The following is a 16930-nucleotide window of genomic DNA, read 5'->3' on the forward strand; positions in this document are numbered from 1 at the left end:
TATCTGTAGCTTGGAGCCTATTATAGCTATTTCCGTGTGCCTTTTTCTCTTTTGTGCCTACGTCACCGATTCAAGGTTTTTATTTATTTAATTTCAAGAAGAAAGAAGAGGTTCCGTAGAGAGCAGTGCCTGTGTGTGCCAACCCCAAGTAGGGCTAGAGAAGGACTAACGTGGGGGTGGGGGAGTCGCTGCAAGAGGCCTGGGTGGCAGCATAGGAAGGCAAGAAGGAAGGTAATTCAGCACTCCCCTCTAATCTTATTCCACCTAAGAAATTTAGGAGAATGCGAAAAAGCAGCAGCCCAGCATTCTTGAGGGGGCGTGGCTTCCCTCCAGAGGCTGTCCAATCGCATTCCTTCAGAGGGAGCTATCCCAAGAAGATTGATGGGGGTTGCTAGGAAACAGGAGCGTCTCCCTCCCGCCTGACCCAGAGATTGTTCTGCACAAGCCCTCTCCAGGGGCTCCCAATGTGCAGTTGAGCGGTGTGTGGGGCAGAGAGGCACACCAGGCTCTCGGGCTCATTTGCTCCCTCTCAGCTCCCGCTCTCCCTTTCTCCTCCAGCATGCGGTCAACCCGTTGCTCGGGGATCGCTGGAGAGTTCTTCCACGGCCGCTCTCCCACAGGCAAGAGCTCGAGCTGAGCTTCAAAGTTGGAGCCGCAGATCTTCCTGCCGGCCCACGCCCCTTCATCCCATCCCTCCGAAATTCACCCACCCTTGCCTGCCCTGCCTAAGGATTTCCAACAGAGTGAGGTGAAGCAGCTAGCAAAATCGCCCTGGCTCTCCTATAATAATCCTCTTGTCTAGGTACCCTGGCTCATTGAAGACTCTGCAGATACACCCCTATTAAAAGGTGGGGGGGAAGGGGGAGGGGGAAAAGGAAAAGGAGAATGAGAGAGGGAGGAAAGGAGAAAGAGAATGAGAAGGAGAGAATGCCAGAAGGTCCTCGCCTCTGCCGAGAGTCCCAATTAGATGCGACGGTTTGAGCCTGGCCAAGGTGAAGGAAAGTTGCTTTCTGCGCCTGGGAAGTGGGTTTGCCTGTAAAGCGGAGAGGGACTCCTCTGGAAGTGCTCTCCTCCCCTCCGCCAAATACCACTGGGTCTCCCCTTTTCCCAACCTCCTCCCTTCCTACCCCTCCCACCCTTCCTTTTCCCACTCCCCACTGCCTCGGAGACCTGGATGCTCTGCCACCGGGCAGTGGTCCAGCGCGCAGCCGGGAGGGGGCGGGGGCAGGGGGCACTGTGACAGGAAGCAGCGCGCACAAGTTGGCCATTTCGGGGGCAAAATAAGTTCTTCCTTGGATTTGGAAAGGACAAAGCCAGCAAGCTACCTCTTTTGTGTCGGATGAGAAGGACCAACCATGAGCCAGAACCCGGGTGCAGGCTCAGCCGCCGCCACTGCCACCTCAGTCAGCTCCAGTCCCTGCCAGGAGTTGTCGATGAGAGAGGTAAGGGGCCCAGAGGAGGACGTGTCCCTCCGGAGGGCACCCAGCGAGGGCGCGGAGGCGCGGGTTCCTCGTGGGGCAGGCTCAGCCAGGAAAGTTGAGGCAGAGCCCAGTTCTGCCGGGGGTGGGGCGGGAGGGGGACAGAGGCGATGTGGGTGTGCGTGAGTGAGAGTTTGTGTGTGTGCGCGCACGTCTGTCTCTCCGGGAGGGAGGCAGATTTCAGGGCACAGACCTGCGACCGGGGTGCAGGGTGCGAGAGGTGGGGGAAGAACTGGCCCTCACGGACCCCCAGAGAGACCAGTCTTGTCAGCCAACCACCACTAGCCTTGCTCTGGGCTCAGGATTCGTTCCTATTCGGGGGCTCCTTAGGCTTTGTGCACAGGAAACCTTGCGATGACTGGCTGCCACACTGGCGGTTTCATGTGGGTGTGGAGGTGGCCAGGAGAGGTAGGCAGCGGTCAGTGGGACCTGGTCCGTGTTGCAGCCGGAATATGCTCTGCAGCCAGAAGCAGCCAGTGGTTCGCTCTCCTACCAGCACGCTTGGAAAGGAGCCCTAACTCGATGCCCTTTGCTCCTTTTGGCTTGAGCGAAAAATCGAAAAGCCAGACTGGAAGCATATCTCTTCATCGATCTTGTTCCATTTTCTTATCTGACAGTGAGGTAACTCAGAGAGGGCGGGAGATTCGCGATCCAGAAATAGACTAGGTAATACATCCAATAAGCTTGTTTCGTACGGATTTCATTTAGATTTCCTTCTAGTTCTTTCCCTGGGTTAACAAACGTGGAGGACTTACGATACAACATTTTTCGATGGCTATCTTAAGGGGAAATGCCCCTGCCTTTTAAGTATTTTAAAGCATTGTAAATTCTGATTAGGAATAAAACTCTACTCTTTTAAAGATCTTTGGTCAAGTGCTGTTAATTTGCTGATAAAATATGCCTACTGTTATTGAATAATGATGTGTTTGAGGTAAATATAGTTACTTCTCAGGTATATGCAGAGTTGAGGTTAGTAAGAGTTGAGGGCTGTGAGTTAAGGATCTCAGCAATAGTTCATTACTTTGAGTTTCTCTGCTTAATTTTGTTTGTGCTTTCTACTCTTAGCACTGTTCAGTAGAGCTATATTGTGTTTCTATGGGAAAAAAATTAAACATCGATCTGGAGAGAAACATTATTCATTTACCTAAATCTAAGTCAGCTTTGGTTTATCTGATCACATATCCGGAACTCTAATTGTTTACGTAAATAAATATATTTAATGGAGGCAGAAGACATCTCGGTTCCTATTACACTAAACTCCTGTGGATTATACAGCTCCTACCCAAAGCTGTTTACTTTACTCTATTACTTGATTCTATAGCACTATGCATCATTTTTCTCAAAACTGCCCAATGGAATTTGAACAGATTCTAAAAAGTTATTGCACATTGGACCTTAATAAAGTGATATTTTTCCCTTTCACAATGGCATTGTCTTGGATGCACAAAGGTTTTTCACACCTGTAGGTTTTAGCTGTCCATCCTTTCAGGTTCTGATCACCCAGCAGGAGTATTTTGGATAGACATGCCCTAAGGCTGTTTGGATTTATATTCAGAGTAAAACGGGTGCTCAGGATGGAAACTGAGGAAAAGTCTTGAAACTTATGTTTTCACAAATAAAACAATGGAAATTCCAGAATGTCTCCATTCATTGGGCTAAAAAGAGGGATAAATGGTAAAAATATCTCTTAGTGTTGTTAAGGTCCATTGACTCCCGCAAAAATATCTGGGCATAAAACCTCTTGTTCTGTGAGCCAGATCATTGACAATGAAATGTGAAATCTAGCTCATAAAAAATTACACCAACACAAGGAATAGGTTATATTTGGGGATTAGGGGAAGGAGGCACCTTTCTATTTAAACTGAATGGTTCTTTTCACACTTTAAGAAGATGTGATGAGTAAGTTGAGAAAACGTATAGAAAGCTACATAAACAGAAAATTTTATAAATAATGAAAATATATCCTATGATTCACTCATTTGTGTTTGATGGCCTTTTTATGAAGTTGTGGTGTACACGGGGAAAGAAATTAGTGTAAATTAGATGATTTACCCCACAATTACTAAACACATTAACATGATAAGCCCATCTCTGATTTTAGGTCATTGCAATTTAAGTTGGTAAGTTGAACAAATGCAAAGATAGCATAAAGTTGAGTGATGTTTATTTTTAATTATATTTAAATTAATGTTTCTGAGTGAAAAAAATTAGGCTAATTGTCAGAAGGTCACCTGTCTCACTTACCCTCATCATGATAGGTGATCAACCGGAATAGCACAAGACTAAGGATGGTCTTATTCTGAATGACTCCTAATAGTAACATTTTTAAATTTACCTAGGTGCTTTTTCTTCTCTCTTCTTTCATGTCAAACTATTTTTTTCAAATCCAAACACTTTGTCCTTCTTGTCCAGTCCTCTAATCAATATCACAAAATGGTGCATGAATTTTTTTTTTCCAGTTTCCTAGCTACCTCCTGCCAAAATATAGCCCACTGGCTTGGGATGAAATGTTTCAATGTGTTGTTCTGCACTCGACATCATCCCAAGATAGCATTAAATTTAAAAAATGAAAATTAATGCCTAATTTCCATTGAAAACCAGAAAGACACGATGTGTTTCTGCACACGGAAATATGGCCAGAGTTCCAGGGTGAGAACTGTTTCCTCCAACGGTTACTCCCAAAAAATGAGTAGTAAAGTAATCATACTTCTCTCGCTTTGCAATTTTACACAGACTTTATTATGCATTTTCGTCTCTTCTGAGATTCTGTTAAATGCATCCAATTCTGTACTGGATGAATTTGTTGAAATTGTTCCCAAGAAGTAGCATAAAATTATAGAAGATTATCCACCAAGACCGAACACATAAAATGAGTACAATCATAGTAATCACAGAAACAGTAGAAACTATTAGGCCATTCCCCTCCTTCCACTTCTGATGTAGGCTTGGTCCCCATAGCATACTGTATTTTGGAGTATTTCAGTCCAGTCTGGTTTTAAATGGCTCAAGTAATGACTTCTTCTGGTGCCTTTGAAAGACTATTTCATAGTCTAATAGTTCTCCCTATTTTGAACTTTGTTGTGATATTCAGCTTAATTTTCCCATGGTTCTATTTTATCTTGTTACTTACTCCCTATTATAATCCCACTGGATCAGTTAATTCTCTTGCCTGACTTAGACTCTTCATCTAACATTCATACTGAACTTGTAGTATATAAAAGCTTTATACAGTTACAGGAGAGAATTCAAAGGATACAGTTCTATATCTGGACATCTTTTCTAAATATTTAAAACACTTCTCTCAGGCTGTTGATATGTATGTGTATGATTACATGTTTCTAATAATTTATTTTACTAATGAAAGTGTGAGGAAATTTTTCATCTCTGACAGCAATGACCTATGTGAATATTGAGATGATCCTTTCTAAGTAATGTTCTATGTGGATGCACATTTATGAGACATTTTCATTGCAAATTCAATGTCAACAGAACCCCATCAACGCCCACACTACAAGGGAATTCTGTGACATGCTGGTCTGATACTCCATGAAGCCTCAGAAGCTGTTGTCATGTAAATTCTACTTTTGAAATCAAAGTGATTTCCATAATTAATAGAATGTGCTAGGAATATAATAGTGGATATAGTTTAGATGCGTACGTGTACATGATATACATAGTAATTCTGTTGGAATACAGTAGTCCCTTCATACAAAACACAATCTGAAAAGTCAGTATAATTAAGCTCAAATTCATCACTGTGCTGTATCATGAAAAGTAAACTCAAATCATGCATATATCTATGTGGAATATATTTAGATGTATATGGAAGTACCATATGTGAAGGTTACTTTAAAAATAGAAAAGCCTGAAATAACTACAGGAGAGAAAGAGGCTTTTATTTTGTTCACTTAAAATCTGGTTCCTAGCCATCCATGTGTAGGCTTCTTTTAAGATTCTTAAGCCAATATCTTGGTAGACTCACCATCCCACTCAATTGTTTCTCCAAGTCGCAGACATTGAAATGCAAGATCTGCTAGACAGTAGAGGAGTAAATGATACAATCAGGAAATAAGTTCGTAGGTTACACTTGGCAACTTCAGAAAATAAAGGACTAGGAGTAAGGTGAATCAGCAGCTAAACACAGAAATTTCCGTGCTCTCTTCTTCACTGCGTGGTAAGCACTAGATTGTACATGGAAACATTCATGTGAATTAAGTTAAGGAGACATTGAAGAGAATTAGCATTCCAAAACTGACTATAAAATTAGATTGCATGGAATAAATAATTTTTGAACCAGTATTCTCCCTCCTGAAGCCCCAAAGTGTTTTCATCATGCCATTCATCACATAGCGAGTACCCTCAAAATGATTTTCCTTAGAAACAAAGGGGAAATCAATTTTCTTGGTAGAGGAAAAGTAAGGCATTAATATACTTGTGACTTCTCCCTGGAACAGAGGCCTTCTAAGAAGTCTGTATCTACAGAGAATATATTTCCTCACTAAATGAGTAATCTTTTTATGGAACTAGAAATTGTACACTGTACAGAGAAATAAACTGGGAAAACTTTCAGATATTATCTATACAAGCACAGACTGAAACATCATATTTGAAAACAAAACCATATATACAAGGGGTACCTACAAAAAGCCCAGGGTAGCTCTCATTTTTAAATCCTTGTCAGAATTTACTTCACTGTCATTGTCTGGGCACCAGTGCACATACCCACACCCACCTATACACATTTGAGTAAATTCAGTTGAAAGAGTACAGATATGCACCAAAAAGACATTTCGAAACCATGATACTAAAACACATAGTTTGGAAAAAAAAATTACAGATTATATATGTAGCATGAGGGTATTAAGAATACAAGTTGAGGAGACTCCCCTAGAAACTGGATTACCATCGTAAAGAAAAGGTAACTGACAGGGGAAGCAATTTGGTCAACAAATTTTTATTAAGCACCTATTATAAGATTCTTTTATTAAGCACCTAATATAAGGTTCTGGACATGCAATGGGGACACACAAAATAATGTAAAAATACACACAAAATTTCACAAACATGTAAAGTTCAAAGTATTCCAAGAATTAAACTTGCAACTCTGGAATAGTGAAGAGGCTATGAGAATTGTCAACTGGATGAAAAAAGTTCCTTCTTTTGACAGATGTATTTAGACTGAGAATTTACAATACAGATGTATTTAGGATACTGCTGGATGCTGAGAGATGACAAAACTAATGGTAGGTCATAATAATAGATGATAATTATTGACCAATTGCCATGTGCCAAGAATTCTGCTAGACCGTTCCATGGATTATCTGATTTAACATTCACAAGAACCCTAGAAGGCATATACTAGGATCTCTATTTTACTCAGGAAAGGGAAGCCCAGAGAGATAAAGTAATTTCCTCCAGTTCAGGTAGTTAACAAGGCAGGAATTGAAATTCAAAACTTATGTTCTTACCCCAAGTCCTATTCTGTTTACTACTAAGCTATATTGCCTCCGAATTTTATGCTGGGATTCATTTCAACAGTTGTTTTTGAGCTCCAAGTAGAGGGACATACTTCGGCAAAGAGGAAGACCAACCAGTGAAATAGAACCCACAGTGGGTTCCCGGGCAAGCTTTACACATCCCCAGACAGAGCCAGTGTCTTCTGAGGGGCAAAGAAATGCAAATGAGAGAAATAAGCTATAAAATTATCTACAGTTAACTAGAAAGAAGGGGAAAAAAAAATTGAGAACCAGAAAAGTCTATGAAGACAATAGGTTTACTAACAAACTGAGAAATAAATACCAGGTGTGAAAATGTGAGCAAATTCTAGTTCCTGGAGGCTGATTTTGATGAGCACCATAATCAGCAAAACTAAATATAGTGGCAAGAATAGTCTTACAAAGAGCCAGCATGGAGGGGAATAGCATTTCTGTTTATTAAGGCTGAAAAAGGGTTCTCTCCTCTTTACAACCTAATTTCTTCCCGCCTGGAAAATGAGCTAGTAAAAACATTTTGTAGACTAGTAAAAAATCAAAATTTCCTTACCCAGCTGAAATAGTCATTCATTTCTTTATGTAAGAAATTCTCAGCATTTTATACATTTGGGCATTTATTCATAACATATACAACAACTTGAAAAAGGGAAAGATCAGGGGTTTCCATTTTTTTTTAATATACTTGATTTTTTTTTAATTTATTTTTTATTTTCAGCATAACAGTATTCATTATTTTTGCACCATACCCAGTGCTCCATGCAATCCGTGCCCTCTATAATACCCACCACCTGGTACCCCTAATTCCCACTCCCCACCCATTTTTAAATATACTAAGAACAAGAGAAGCCAAGGGACCTGATGGTGATTCCAAAGACTTGGTCAGTCAGTAGGAATACTCTGGGAAAATCCACATATGAATCTCTGACCTGGGTGCTTTCCCGCAGGCAGGAAACCTGCTGTCTTAATTGCATGAATTTATGCTTCATTCCAGACAACCCAAGAGCTGAAATAGGAGTCTTTATGTGAAAGTCTTTCTCTGATTTGTGACTTGTACTACAGTATTTTATAGACCTAAAAAATTGGATATCACAGAGCTGTCCCTCCATCTGATAGAGACCATCTCCTTTGATTGTTAATAAGATATAGAAGATAGAGTATTAGTAATATTTTACATTTTGCTTAACAATTTCAATGTACCATGTGTTGGTGAATATAAAATAATGGAAACTGCTTTTACAAAATATGTTGAAATGCATGCCAATTTCGGAGATGGCACTACAAGGTCAAAACCACTAGAATTTGTATCTGTCTCAAGGAGAAAGAGATCTGGAGAATATAATTAACTGTTTCTATTTTGAAACATCTTATAAAGAAGCAAAGACCCTCTACATTCTGATGCATTAATCCCAGTGATTACTGTCAAGTCCAGATATATTGGTGATCAGACCATACCTCACTTCAGAATTAATAAGGAGCCAAGACATGGAACTTAGATTCCTGATATATCTCCTCCATAGACTTCCCTCAAGGCCTACCCTTGGGAAAGATGTTTTGAAAAAAGCTAAAGTCCTACCTCCTTCCAAGAAAAATTTCTTCCAGTACTTGTCTTGGTTCATTAATTTCTCTGAATTTTAAACTAAATTATTTCATCCCAAAGGTACAAAAGACCATATGTTTCTGGGTCCACGCAGTCCAACAACCTTCCAAAACATTGGATTTATATGTTCATTTTTTTTTTTCTTTCAGAAAAGCTAACATCATCCAGTATGGTAGAGAGTGGACAACTATAATGTGTGCCTACTTCACAATTCTGCCTAAGAGATTTCCTTCCTTGGCTGTGATTTCCTAAACAAACATGATGCAGAAAGTTTAGAAAAAAGAGACCTTTACTCTGGTTATTGAACAAAGGAAGCCCTCATAAGGAAAAGACTGAGGTGTTACAGAGAGCTCATCTTCCCCACTTTTTTCCTGCTAAAATGCTAAACCTGGAGGTGCCTGGGTGGTTCACTCCGTTAAGCGCCCAGCTCTATTTCAATTCAGGTCTTTATCTCAGGGTCGTGAGTTCAAGCCCTGCATGAAGTTTGCCCAGCATGGAGCCCACTTTAATTAATTAATTAATTAATTAATTAAATCCTAAAGCGATATTTGATGCTATATGATATAGTAAGGAATCCACTAATTTTAAGTATGTCCCTCCGAGGGAAAAGATTAGAACAGATGAAGTAGGAGAGAATGAGAAACTTGAAGGACAAAGTCAGAGGTAGAGGACCTTTCATTCCCACCCTCCCATCTACTACACAAACAACAGTCATCTTGACTCTGTTATAAATTGTGTTTATCAAATTATTGCCCAAAGAGCCTGCCTCAGAAATATTTTGAAGTGTACTTAAAATGAAGAATACTGGGGAAGTCATATTCCAGACTGATGTCATTTAGTTTGGGGTTCAGCAATACATGCACTAAATACCTTTCCAGATTATTCTCATGCACATTCAAGTCTTAGAAGCACTACTGTCATAGTCTGCTCAGGCTGCTATAACAAAATACTGTAGACTTGGTGGCTTAAACAACAGACATGTATTTCTCATAATTCTGGTGACTGAGAAGTCCAAGATCAAGGTATCAACAGATTTGGTTGCTAGTGAGAGCCTGCTTCCCATTAAGGGAGCCCCCATCCTTATAAGCTCATCTAACCTTATTACCTCCCAAAGATCCCACCTCCAAATACCATAACATTAGGGTTAGGGCTTCAACAGATGAATGTGGGATGGGAGTAGAGGGACACACAAACATTCAGTCCACAACAACTGGACAGAGAATAATGGTCATACAGAGAATACCCAATGATCACTCTACAAAATTATTCTCCACAGCAAATCCACTCTGATTAGATTAACCGGTTGTCTAAAATAAATTCTGCAAGCCAGAATATTAATCAATTAATTAAGCTCAACTAATGAAGTGCAGTCCCCATGAGTTGTGTGAATAGATTCATTTTCTGGTAACCTCATATTGTTTTCATTGCAAGGAAATATTTCTTTTATTACCGATAGCAAATTCTACTAACATATACAAACGTGATACATATTTATTAAAATCTTAGAAAAGGGAGTTTATTGGTATTTGAAGAGTATTATCAATGAAAACATTCTATTTTTGAAAACAGAAATGCTTATTGATTTGGAAAACCACACACTTAACACTCAAATTGTCTTTATAACTATATTCCTTTGAGCTGGGGGATGTGGGAAAACATTATTTGTCACAGTTCTCCCCTTTGCCCTCCGGATCTGCAGAGTGGGAGAAAAAAATTTAAAAAAACCTCATTTGGCAACTTCTTATACATTCTCCACTCAGCTTCTACTTCGTTCAAGTGAATGGTTGCTTAGCTGAAGCTGGCAATCCTCACAAATACTGCCAAAGATAGTTTCCTAAGCAGCGTTCAGAGCCACATGGGAAAAAACTGAAGAGGGAATGAGGGATAGGCAGCAGGGGGTTGGGGAAGCTTGGGCTGGGCCACCAGCTTCACTTCCCAGGGGGCCTGAGCAACCTCTTTGTGTTCACTTGCATTCCACACTTAACAAATGACTTCATGAAGCAAAAATCAAGAATAATTTAAAAAAAAAATAGACATCTCCCCACTCTCCCTAACATTAAAAAACATTTGAATTGTTAAAGCTCAGGCTGTCACAGGCACAAAAATGTTAAATTGCTGGAAGTGACACTGTGTTCCTGGCATAGCAGTGGCTTCCTTACCCTCTGTGGTGGTTGCAGTGCTCATGCCGATAACGGCCCTTCCACCAGCCTCTCCCACGGACACAGAGTTCTAGTTAGTGAAAGCTAAAAGCCCAACACCACCCTAGACACTGGTCTTCCTTCTTAGTTCCAGATTCTAGGAGGAACACCATCATTTCCCTAGAAAATGGTTCAAAATCTTGGAATTGCCAGTGACATTTCTTTTCTCTCTGGTCCTCTATTGATCCTTCCTTCACAACTCATCTTGTGCGTGTTTTCTTTTCTCTCCGACTACTGCCAAAACCTTAGCCCTGTTTTCATCACTTGTCCCCAGTCTTCTATAACAGTTCATCTACTCCAGTCTCTCCTTCCTCATTATTTATCTATTGAGCCAGATATTGAGTAAGTGCCTACTGTATGTACTCAGTCATTGTTCTAGAGATATCATAGCAGTGAAAGACAACAACCAAAGGAATTTAGGACTTTTGTACTCACTCAGCTTTCACTGAATAGTGAGAGTCAGACAATAAACAAGAGAACGAAGATGCTGTAGAGAAAATAGAATGATGTGACAAAATTATAAAATATGATATCCTGATATCTAGAGAAAGAGGTAGTGATTCGGAAAAGGCAACAGTGAGCCACCAGTTGAGTTTTGATGAATACCTGATTTTTACACTCCATTAACTGGTTTAAAAGGCATTAACTATCAACTCATCGTTTGAAAAGGAAGTTTGAACTTCCTAACTTGGCCATCAAACTCTTCTATAAGCAATTCCCAATGGATCTTTCCAAACTTTCTTCCTCAATAGGATCCTCTCCTCTACCCAGATTTTCTGTTTGCATGCAAAATATACCTTTGAGCATCAATATGGTCACAACTTCATTTAGAATGTTTTTTTTTTAAAAGATTTTATTTATTTATTTGACAGAGATCACAAGCAGGCAGAGAGGCAGGCAGAGAGAGCAGGGGAAGCAGGCTCCCTGCTGAGCAGATGTGGGGCCCCATCACAGGACCCTGGGATCATGACCTGAGCCAAAGGCAGAGGCTTTAACCCACTGAGCCACCCGGATGCCCCTAGAATGTGCTTTTCACTTACTTTCTCCAAACCTGTATTTTAAGGCCAATTTCAAATCTCACCTTATTAAGTCCAAACTAACGATGCTTACATTTGTCCTACTAAAGCCTTTTTTATCCAAGATAGTCATGCGATCCTCATCAGATATGGCTTCAATAGTGAAATACTATTTTGACCTGAGTAAAAGGCAGGAAGAACACTAATTTGTGGAAGAAAATCAGAAAGCAAATTTTTTCATTTCTCATTGCCCCTTTAAAATGCATTTAGTAAGGGGGGGCCTGGATGGCTCAGTTGGTTAAGCAACTGCCTACAGCTCAGGTCATGATCCTGGTCCTGAGACTGAGTCCCACATCAGGCTCCCTGCTTAGCAGGGAGTCTGCTTCTCCCTCTGACCCTCCCTCTTCTCATGCACTCGCTCTCTCTCTCATTTTCTCTCTCAAATAAATAAATAAAATCTTTAAAAAATGCATTTAGTAAAATATACTATACTCTGATGTAATTAAAGATAAACCTCAATTACAGTCTCCATTCAAAAATTAGTATGCCTAGACCCATACAATAATTAAACATTTAAACTTTAAAGTCCCTGACAGAAACCTATTTCAGGGGTGAAGCTGAAAAAGAAAGATCCAAACCTCCTAAGTTTGTCTTCTCTTCCACTGTTCCTTATTTATCTTATTAACTCAAGTACTGACTCTTCCAAAGTTGGGGGTGGAGGGACGGCATAAGCAGAACTGGTATGTGAAACAAGTTCTTATCTAACAGGTCCCATATGCTCCAGGCTCCCGGACTTTTAAAGCTGATCCCCTCTTAGAGTGTGTGTGCATGCATGTGCAGGCGTGTGTGTGTGTGTGTATGTGTTTTGAGACTTCTTCCCTCATTGCTGATGGTCTTACCTCAATTTCCTTGACCAAATCTCGTTTTGTCTGACCACGCCTCTTTAGGACCTGCTCTTTCAGCAGTACATGCTACAGAGACTCATTTTGGGGGTCTCATTGCCTCTCTAGCCCTTTCTCCGGGTTGGGGTTCTCTCTCACTACCTCATGCCCACCCACACCCTGCTTGGGTTCACGAAAAACATTAACACAGTCTTGAAGGAATAACCTTCCGGGCATGGACCAGTCCCAGTGTGTCAACATTTCTGTACTGCTCCATTGCCATCTAAACATCTACCCTTCTCTTATCCTCCCTACTTCCCAATCTAGAGCCAAACATGGGCCATTCTGTGAGGCTATATGCTTTGGTGCACGTAAGCACTTCCTGATACTCTCACTCTTATGAATATCCTTTGACCATACTTGAACCTAATGAATGTAGTGCATTTGCTTGCTTAGATGTCTGTGGTTTCTGACTTAGCTGTGAATTTAGCAAAGTGCCTCACTACCACTATACCAAGGGATGTTTGTGGGATGTATGAGTATGGTAATAAAGTCTAAGTAAAAAAGATTATAACTTTTTATGACCCAGAAAAATGTTTTTTATGGGGCTAACTGTATAAAGACTTACAAAAATAATGCCTATGAAATAATTCAAGATGTAGCTAGAACACCCATTTGTCTCCCTGCCTAGAATTAGCTCCAAAAGGACAAAGATCTTATCTTTTTTAGCAGTCTACAATAATGAATGAAACATAAAATGATATTTAACAAATATTTAATGAATGAAGGAATCCGATTTTAAATTTTTTATTTACTCCCTGGGTATCTTTCTCGCTGTAATATTATTAATTTCTTCCCTTCATAGGCTGGGATTCATAAGTAAGTAAGAATTACTGTTATAATCTTCATTTTCTTCCATAAATTATATCATTTTCTTAAAGGCATTTTGGATCACCAATGAAAGAACTCCTTATAAAAGTTTTAAAACTTGGCATGGAAAGTAACATCAATTTAATTAAGTAAGTCCTTACCAAATGCCCACTACTTTTAAAGCACTGGACAAGGCACTGAGGAGGAGAGAACAAAAAAAAAAAAAAAAGAATCACTGTGTTCCTAAGAAATTTATAATCTAATAGGAAAGATGAGATATGTGTGTATGTAACTATAGTAACGGGAAAATTCAGGAGCTCACTTAGAAGATCGCTGAGTGGATAATAGCACTTCTGCTTGGTATGAATGTAGAAAAGTATCATGTAAAAAAATGGTTTCAATATTGGCCTTGAAAAATAGTTAAGATTTCAACAAGTGGAGTAAGTTATCCAGAACTATGCAAAGGTAGAAATGCGGTGTGTGGATATATTTGGGAATCAGTACTTGAACCAGCTTAAGGGTAAAAATGTATGGGAGTCAGGGGGCTAGGAAAACTCTAAGAGCAGGTAGAATGATAGCTAACGTTTCTCCTACAGGCAGAGGTAGACCTCTGAAAGCATTTGAGCAAGGGAATCTTAAAGCACAATGTGAAGCTAAATATGAGGAAATAAATGTTTAGGACTCAGGGAAATGAGCCGGCTTGTTATGGCAACAGGTGAAGGGTACTACTGGCCTAGTGACAAGGAGAATGGCAAACACGAATACAGCTAACAGACACAAAGATGAAAGGACCTAGTAGGTAGGAATTACCTGCTGGGTAACAAATAGCAGCTAAAACAGTTAAGCTAATCATTTTCCTCCTACAAGAGAGAAGGGCATGCTCTATCAAATCCCTGCTGCAATAAAGGGAAAAGAAGGCTCACAAATGGCTACCTTTTAGGAACTTGGGTGAAAAGAAAATTGTAATAAAGTAACAACTATTTGAGAACAAAACTTAGAAATGAAATAATTATCTTCTATGTGGTTATGATCTGATAGAATTTATCCACAGACAGTAGGTTAAGCCACCCCCTCGCTCACCAAGCCTCTGCAAGAGCCACCCACTGGCCTCCCTGACTCTTGGCTTATCCCTCCAAATCCACCCACCAGGCTATACTCAACACAGATCTGGGTTTCTCTCTGCTTAAAATGATTTCAACACAGATCTGTGTTTTTCTCTGCTTAAAACTTTCCTAGATGCTTCCATTGCTTTTGGGATCATGAAAACAGGCTTCACCTGGCCCACTGTGATCTGTGTCTCCCTCTACCTTTGTGTCATCCCTTTCAACCCATACTCCTTCCAATCAAACTGAACAGCTTGCACACCCTGCCCTCACCCTCCTCCCCCACCTCCCGACCTTCTCAAAGGCTGGGCAACTTCCCAGAGCATTGGCCCACACAACTGGAATTTGTCAGGGCTCAATTAGAATTCCGTACCACTGTGACCTCCTCTCGTAGGTTACTTCTTGGTGCTGTGCACACCCCAAGCTGCTTACACTTACCTTTGTCACATTTTATTATTGTCGCCTATCTCCCCACTGTAGTCCTTCAGTGCTAAAAAGACAAGAGACCAGGCTCCCTTGTTCTATTACCCAATATAGAAAGTATCACATACTGGAAAATCAATACATATTTATTGAATAAATGGAGTAGTGGTTAATTAAATCACTCTGGAGCTCATTTTCCTCATCTTTAAAATTGGGTATTGATTTTTAAGATTCCTTTTAGTCATATATTTTAAGTCACCTTTGTCAATAAATAAGACAGAATTCAGCATCCCAAGTCAGAATCAGTATACTTCAAAACCAGAGGGTCCTATTTATAAACTTGTATTTTAATTACTCTCTAAATAGTAAAATTGCTAATAATGCTAGTGATGTATTTCTTTATTCCTCCACCTGTCCTCATTTTGCCAACATTTCTTCTCTTCATGACACCTTAAACAGTGAAATGTGAGTAGCAAAGAAATACAGCTAAATAATCATAAAAACCGAGAGTTGAGTAAACTTCCCAAGAAAGTCAGCTAGCTTCCAGGCAGTTTTCTTTCTGCCTGGAATTTTCATAAATGGAAACACATTTCAGATATTTTCAGAGAAGAGGACACATAAATCTCATTAGATAATACTAGTTTCCACCACCTTTAGTGAATATCACTGCAAGGTGTTCCATTTGATACAAACTCTGTCACACTACTTCTCAAAAGAAAATAAATGTGGCTCACACATATTCTCTACAGCATTACCAGGAGAATGCGAAGAATACTGTGAACAACAGTAACTTTTATGGAGTACTTACTATGTGCCAGGTATTACTTATTTGCTTTACCTGTATTAACTCATTTAGTTCTCCCAACAGTCCAATGAAGTAGGTACCATTATTATTCCCACTTCACAAAGGAAGAAACTGAGCACTCTCCCCAGGATGACACAGTAAGGATATAGCTAGGATTTGGATCCAGCAGATTTAGCTCATGAACGTGATCTGTTGACTCTACTTTCTTTTTTTTTTTTTTTTTAAAGACTGACTGATTGATTGATTGATTTGACAGAGATCACAAGTAGGCAGAGACGCAGGCAGAGAAAGAGAGAGGAGGAAGCAGGCTCCCCGCTGAGTAGAGGGCCTGATGCGGGGCTGAATCCCAGGACCCTGGGATCATGACCTGAGCCGAAGGCAGAGGCTTAAACCACTGAGCCACCCAGGCGCCCCTATACTGACTTTCTTGAGAAATCATCCCAAAACTAGAATCTTTAATCTGCAAAAGCCATTTTGGGAGGATTATATTCCTTCATTTGAAAATAAAAGAACACAAAATCTAGTGACATTCTGAGCTCTTATTAAAATAAAAATCAGTGGTATAGTCAAATACAGGCTTAACTTGCTAATATAACTGAGAAGACATTTAACTGTTAATGTTCCTTATTTTCACTTAAAGCCTTCTAATTCCAGTAGCTTGAGAGTCAGATGCAAGTAAAAGAGCCACTCCCAAGCCTTTATTTCCTCACACACACAAAAAAAATTTGTTCTGATCTCCAGAATTTGTCCACAGCTTAAAAAGACAGAATGACAGTCCTCTTCATCTTTATGTTAAAAGAAATAGAATTTTAAGTAAAAACAAACAAACATAATACCACTTTTTTCTTATTTTGGGGAGGGGATATCTCAGAATCCTTTGTATAAAACAAAAATAACTCATCCATTGGTGAAACTAGTGGGCATGAAAGGAAACTTTCCTTTTCCTGTCCATTCAGCTCTCAGAGTACGTATGCTTACATGTATCTAATCCTCGAATTGATTTATTAAGCTGAGTTTACAACTTAAAAAGGAAGAGATCCTGAGAAGATAATTACAGGAATACAAAT

General features: G+C 39.9%; 1 protein-coding gene across 1 annotated transcript in view; it reads left to right on the forward strand.

Moving 5' to 3' along the window:
* The first annotated feature begins 449 nt into the window (after positions 1 to 449).
* GRM3 (glutamate metabotropic receptor 3) overlaps positions 450 to 16930 on the forward strand; it is a 222517-nt gene continuing 206036 nt past the window's right edge. Inside the window, exon 1 of the mRNA XM_044245930.1 lies at positions 450 to 1442. The gene's annotated coding sequence lies outside the window, so the exon portion shown is untranslated. The remainder of the gene's footprint in view (positions 1443 to 16930) is intronic.

This window comes from Neovison vison, chromosome 4 (genome assembly GCF_020171115.1).
Source record: "Neovison vison isolate M4711 chromosome 4, ASM_NN_V1, whole genome shotgun sequence".
NCBI lineage: Eukaryota > Metazoa > Chordata > Mammalia > Carnivora > Mustelidae > Neogale > Neogale vison.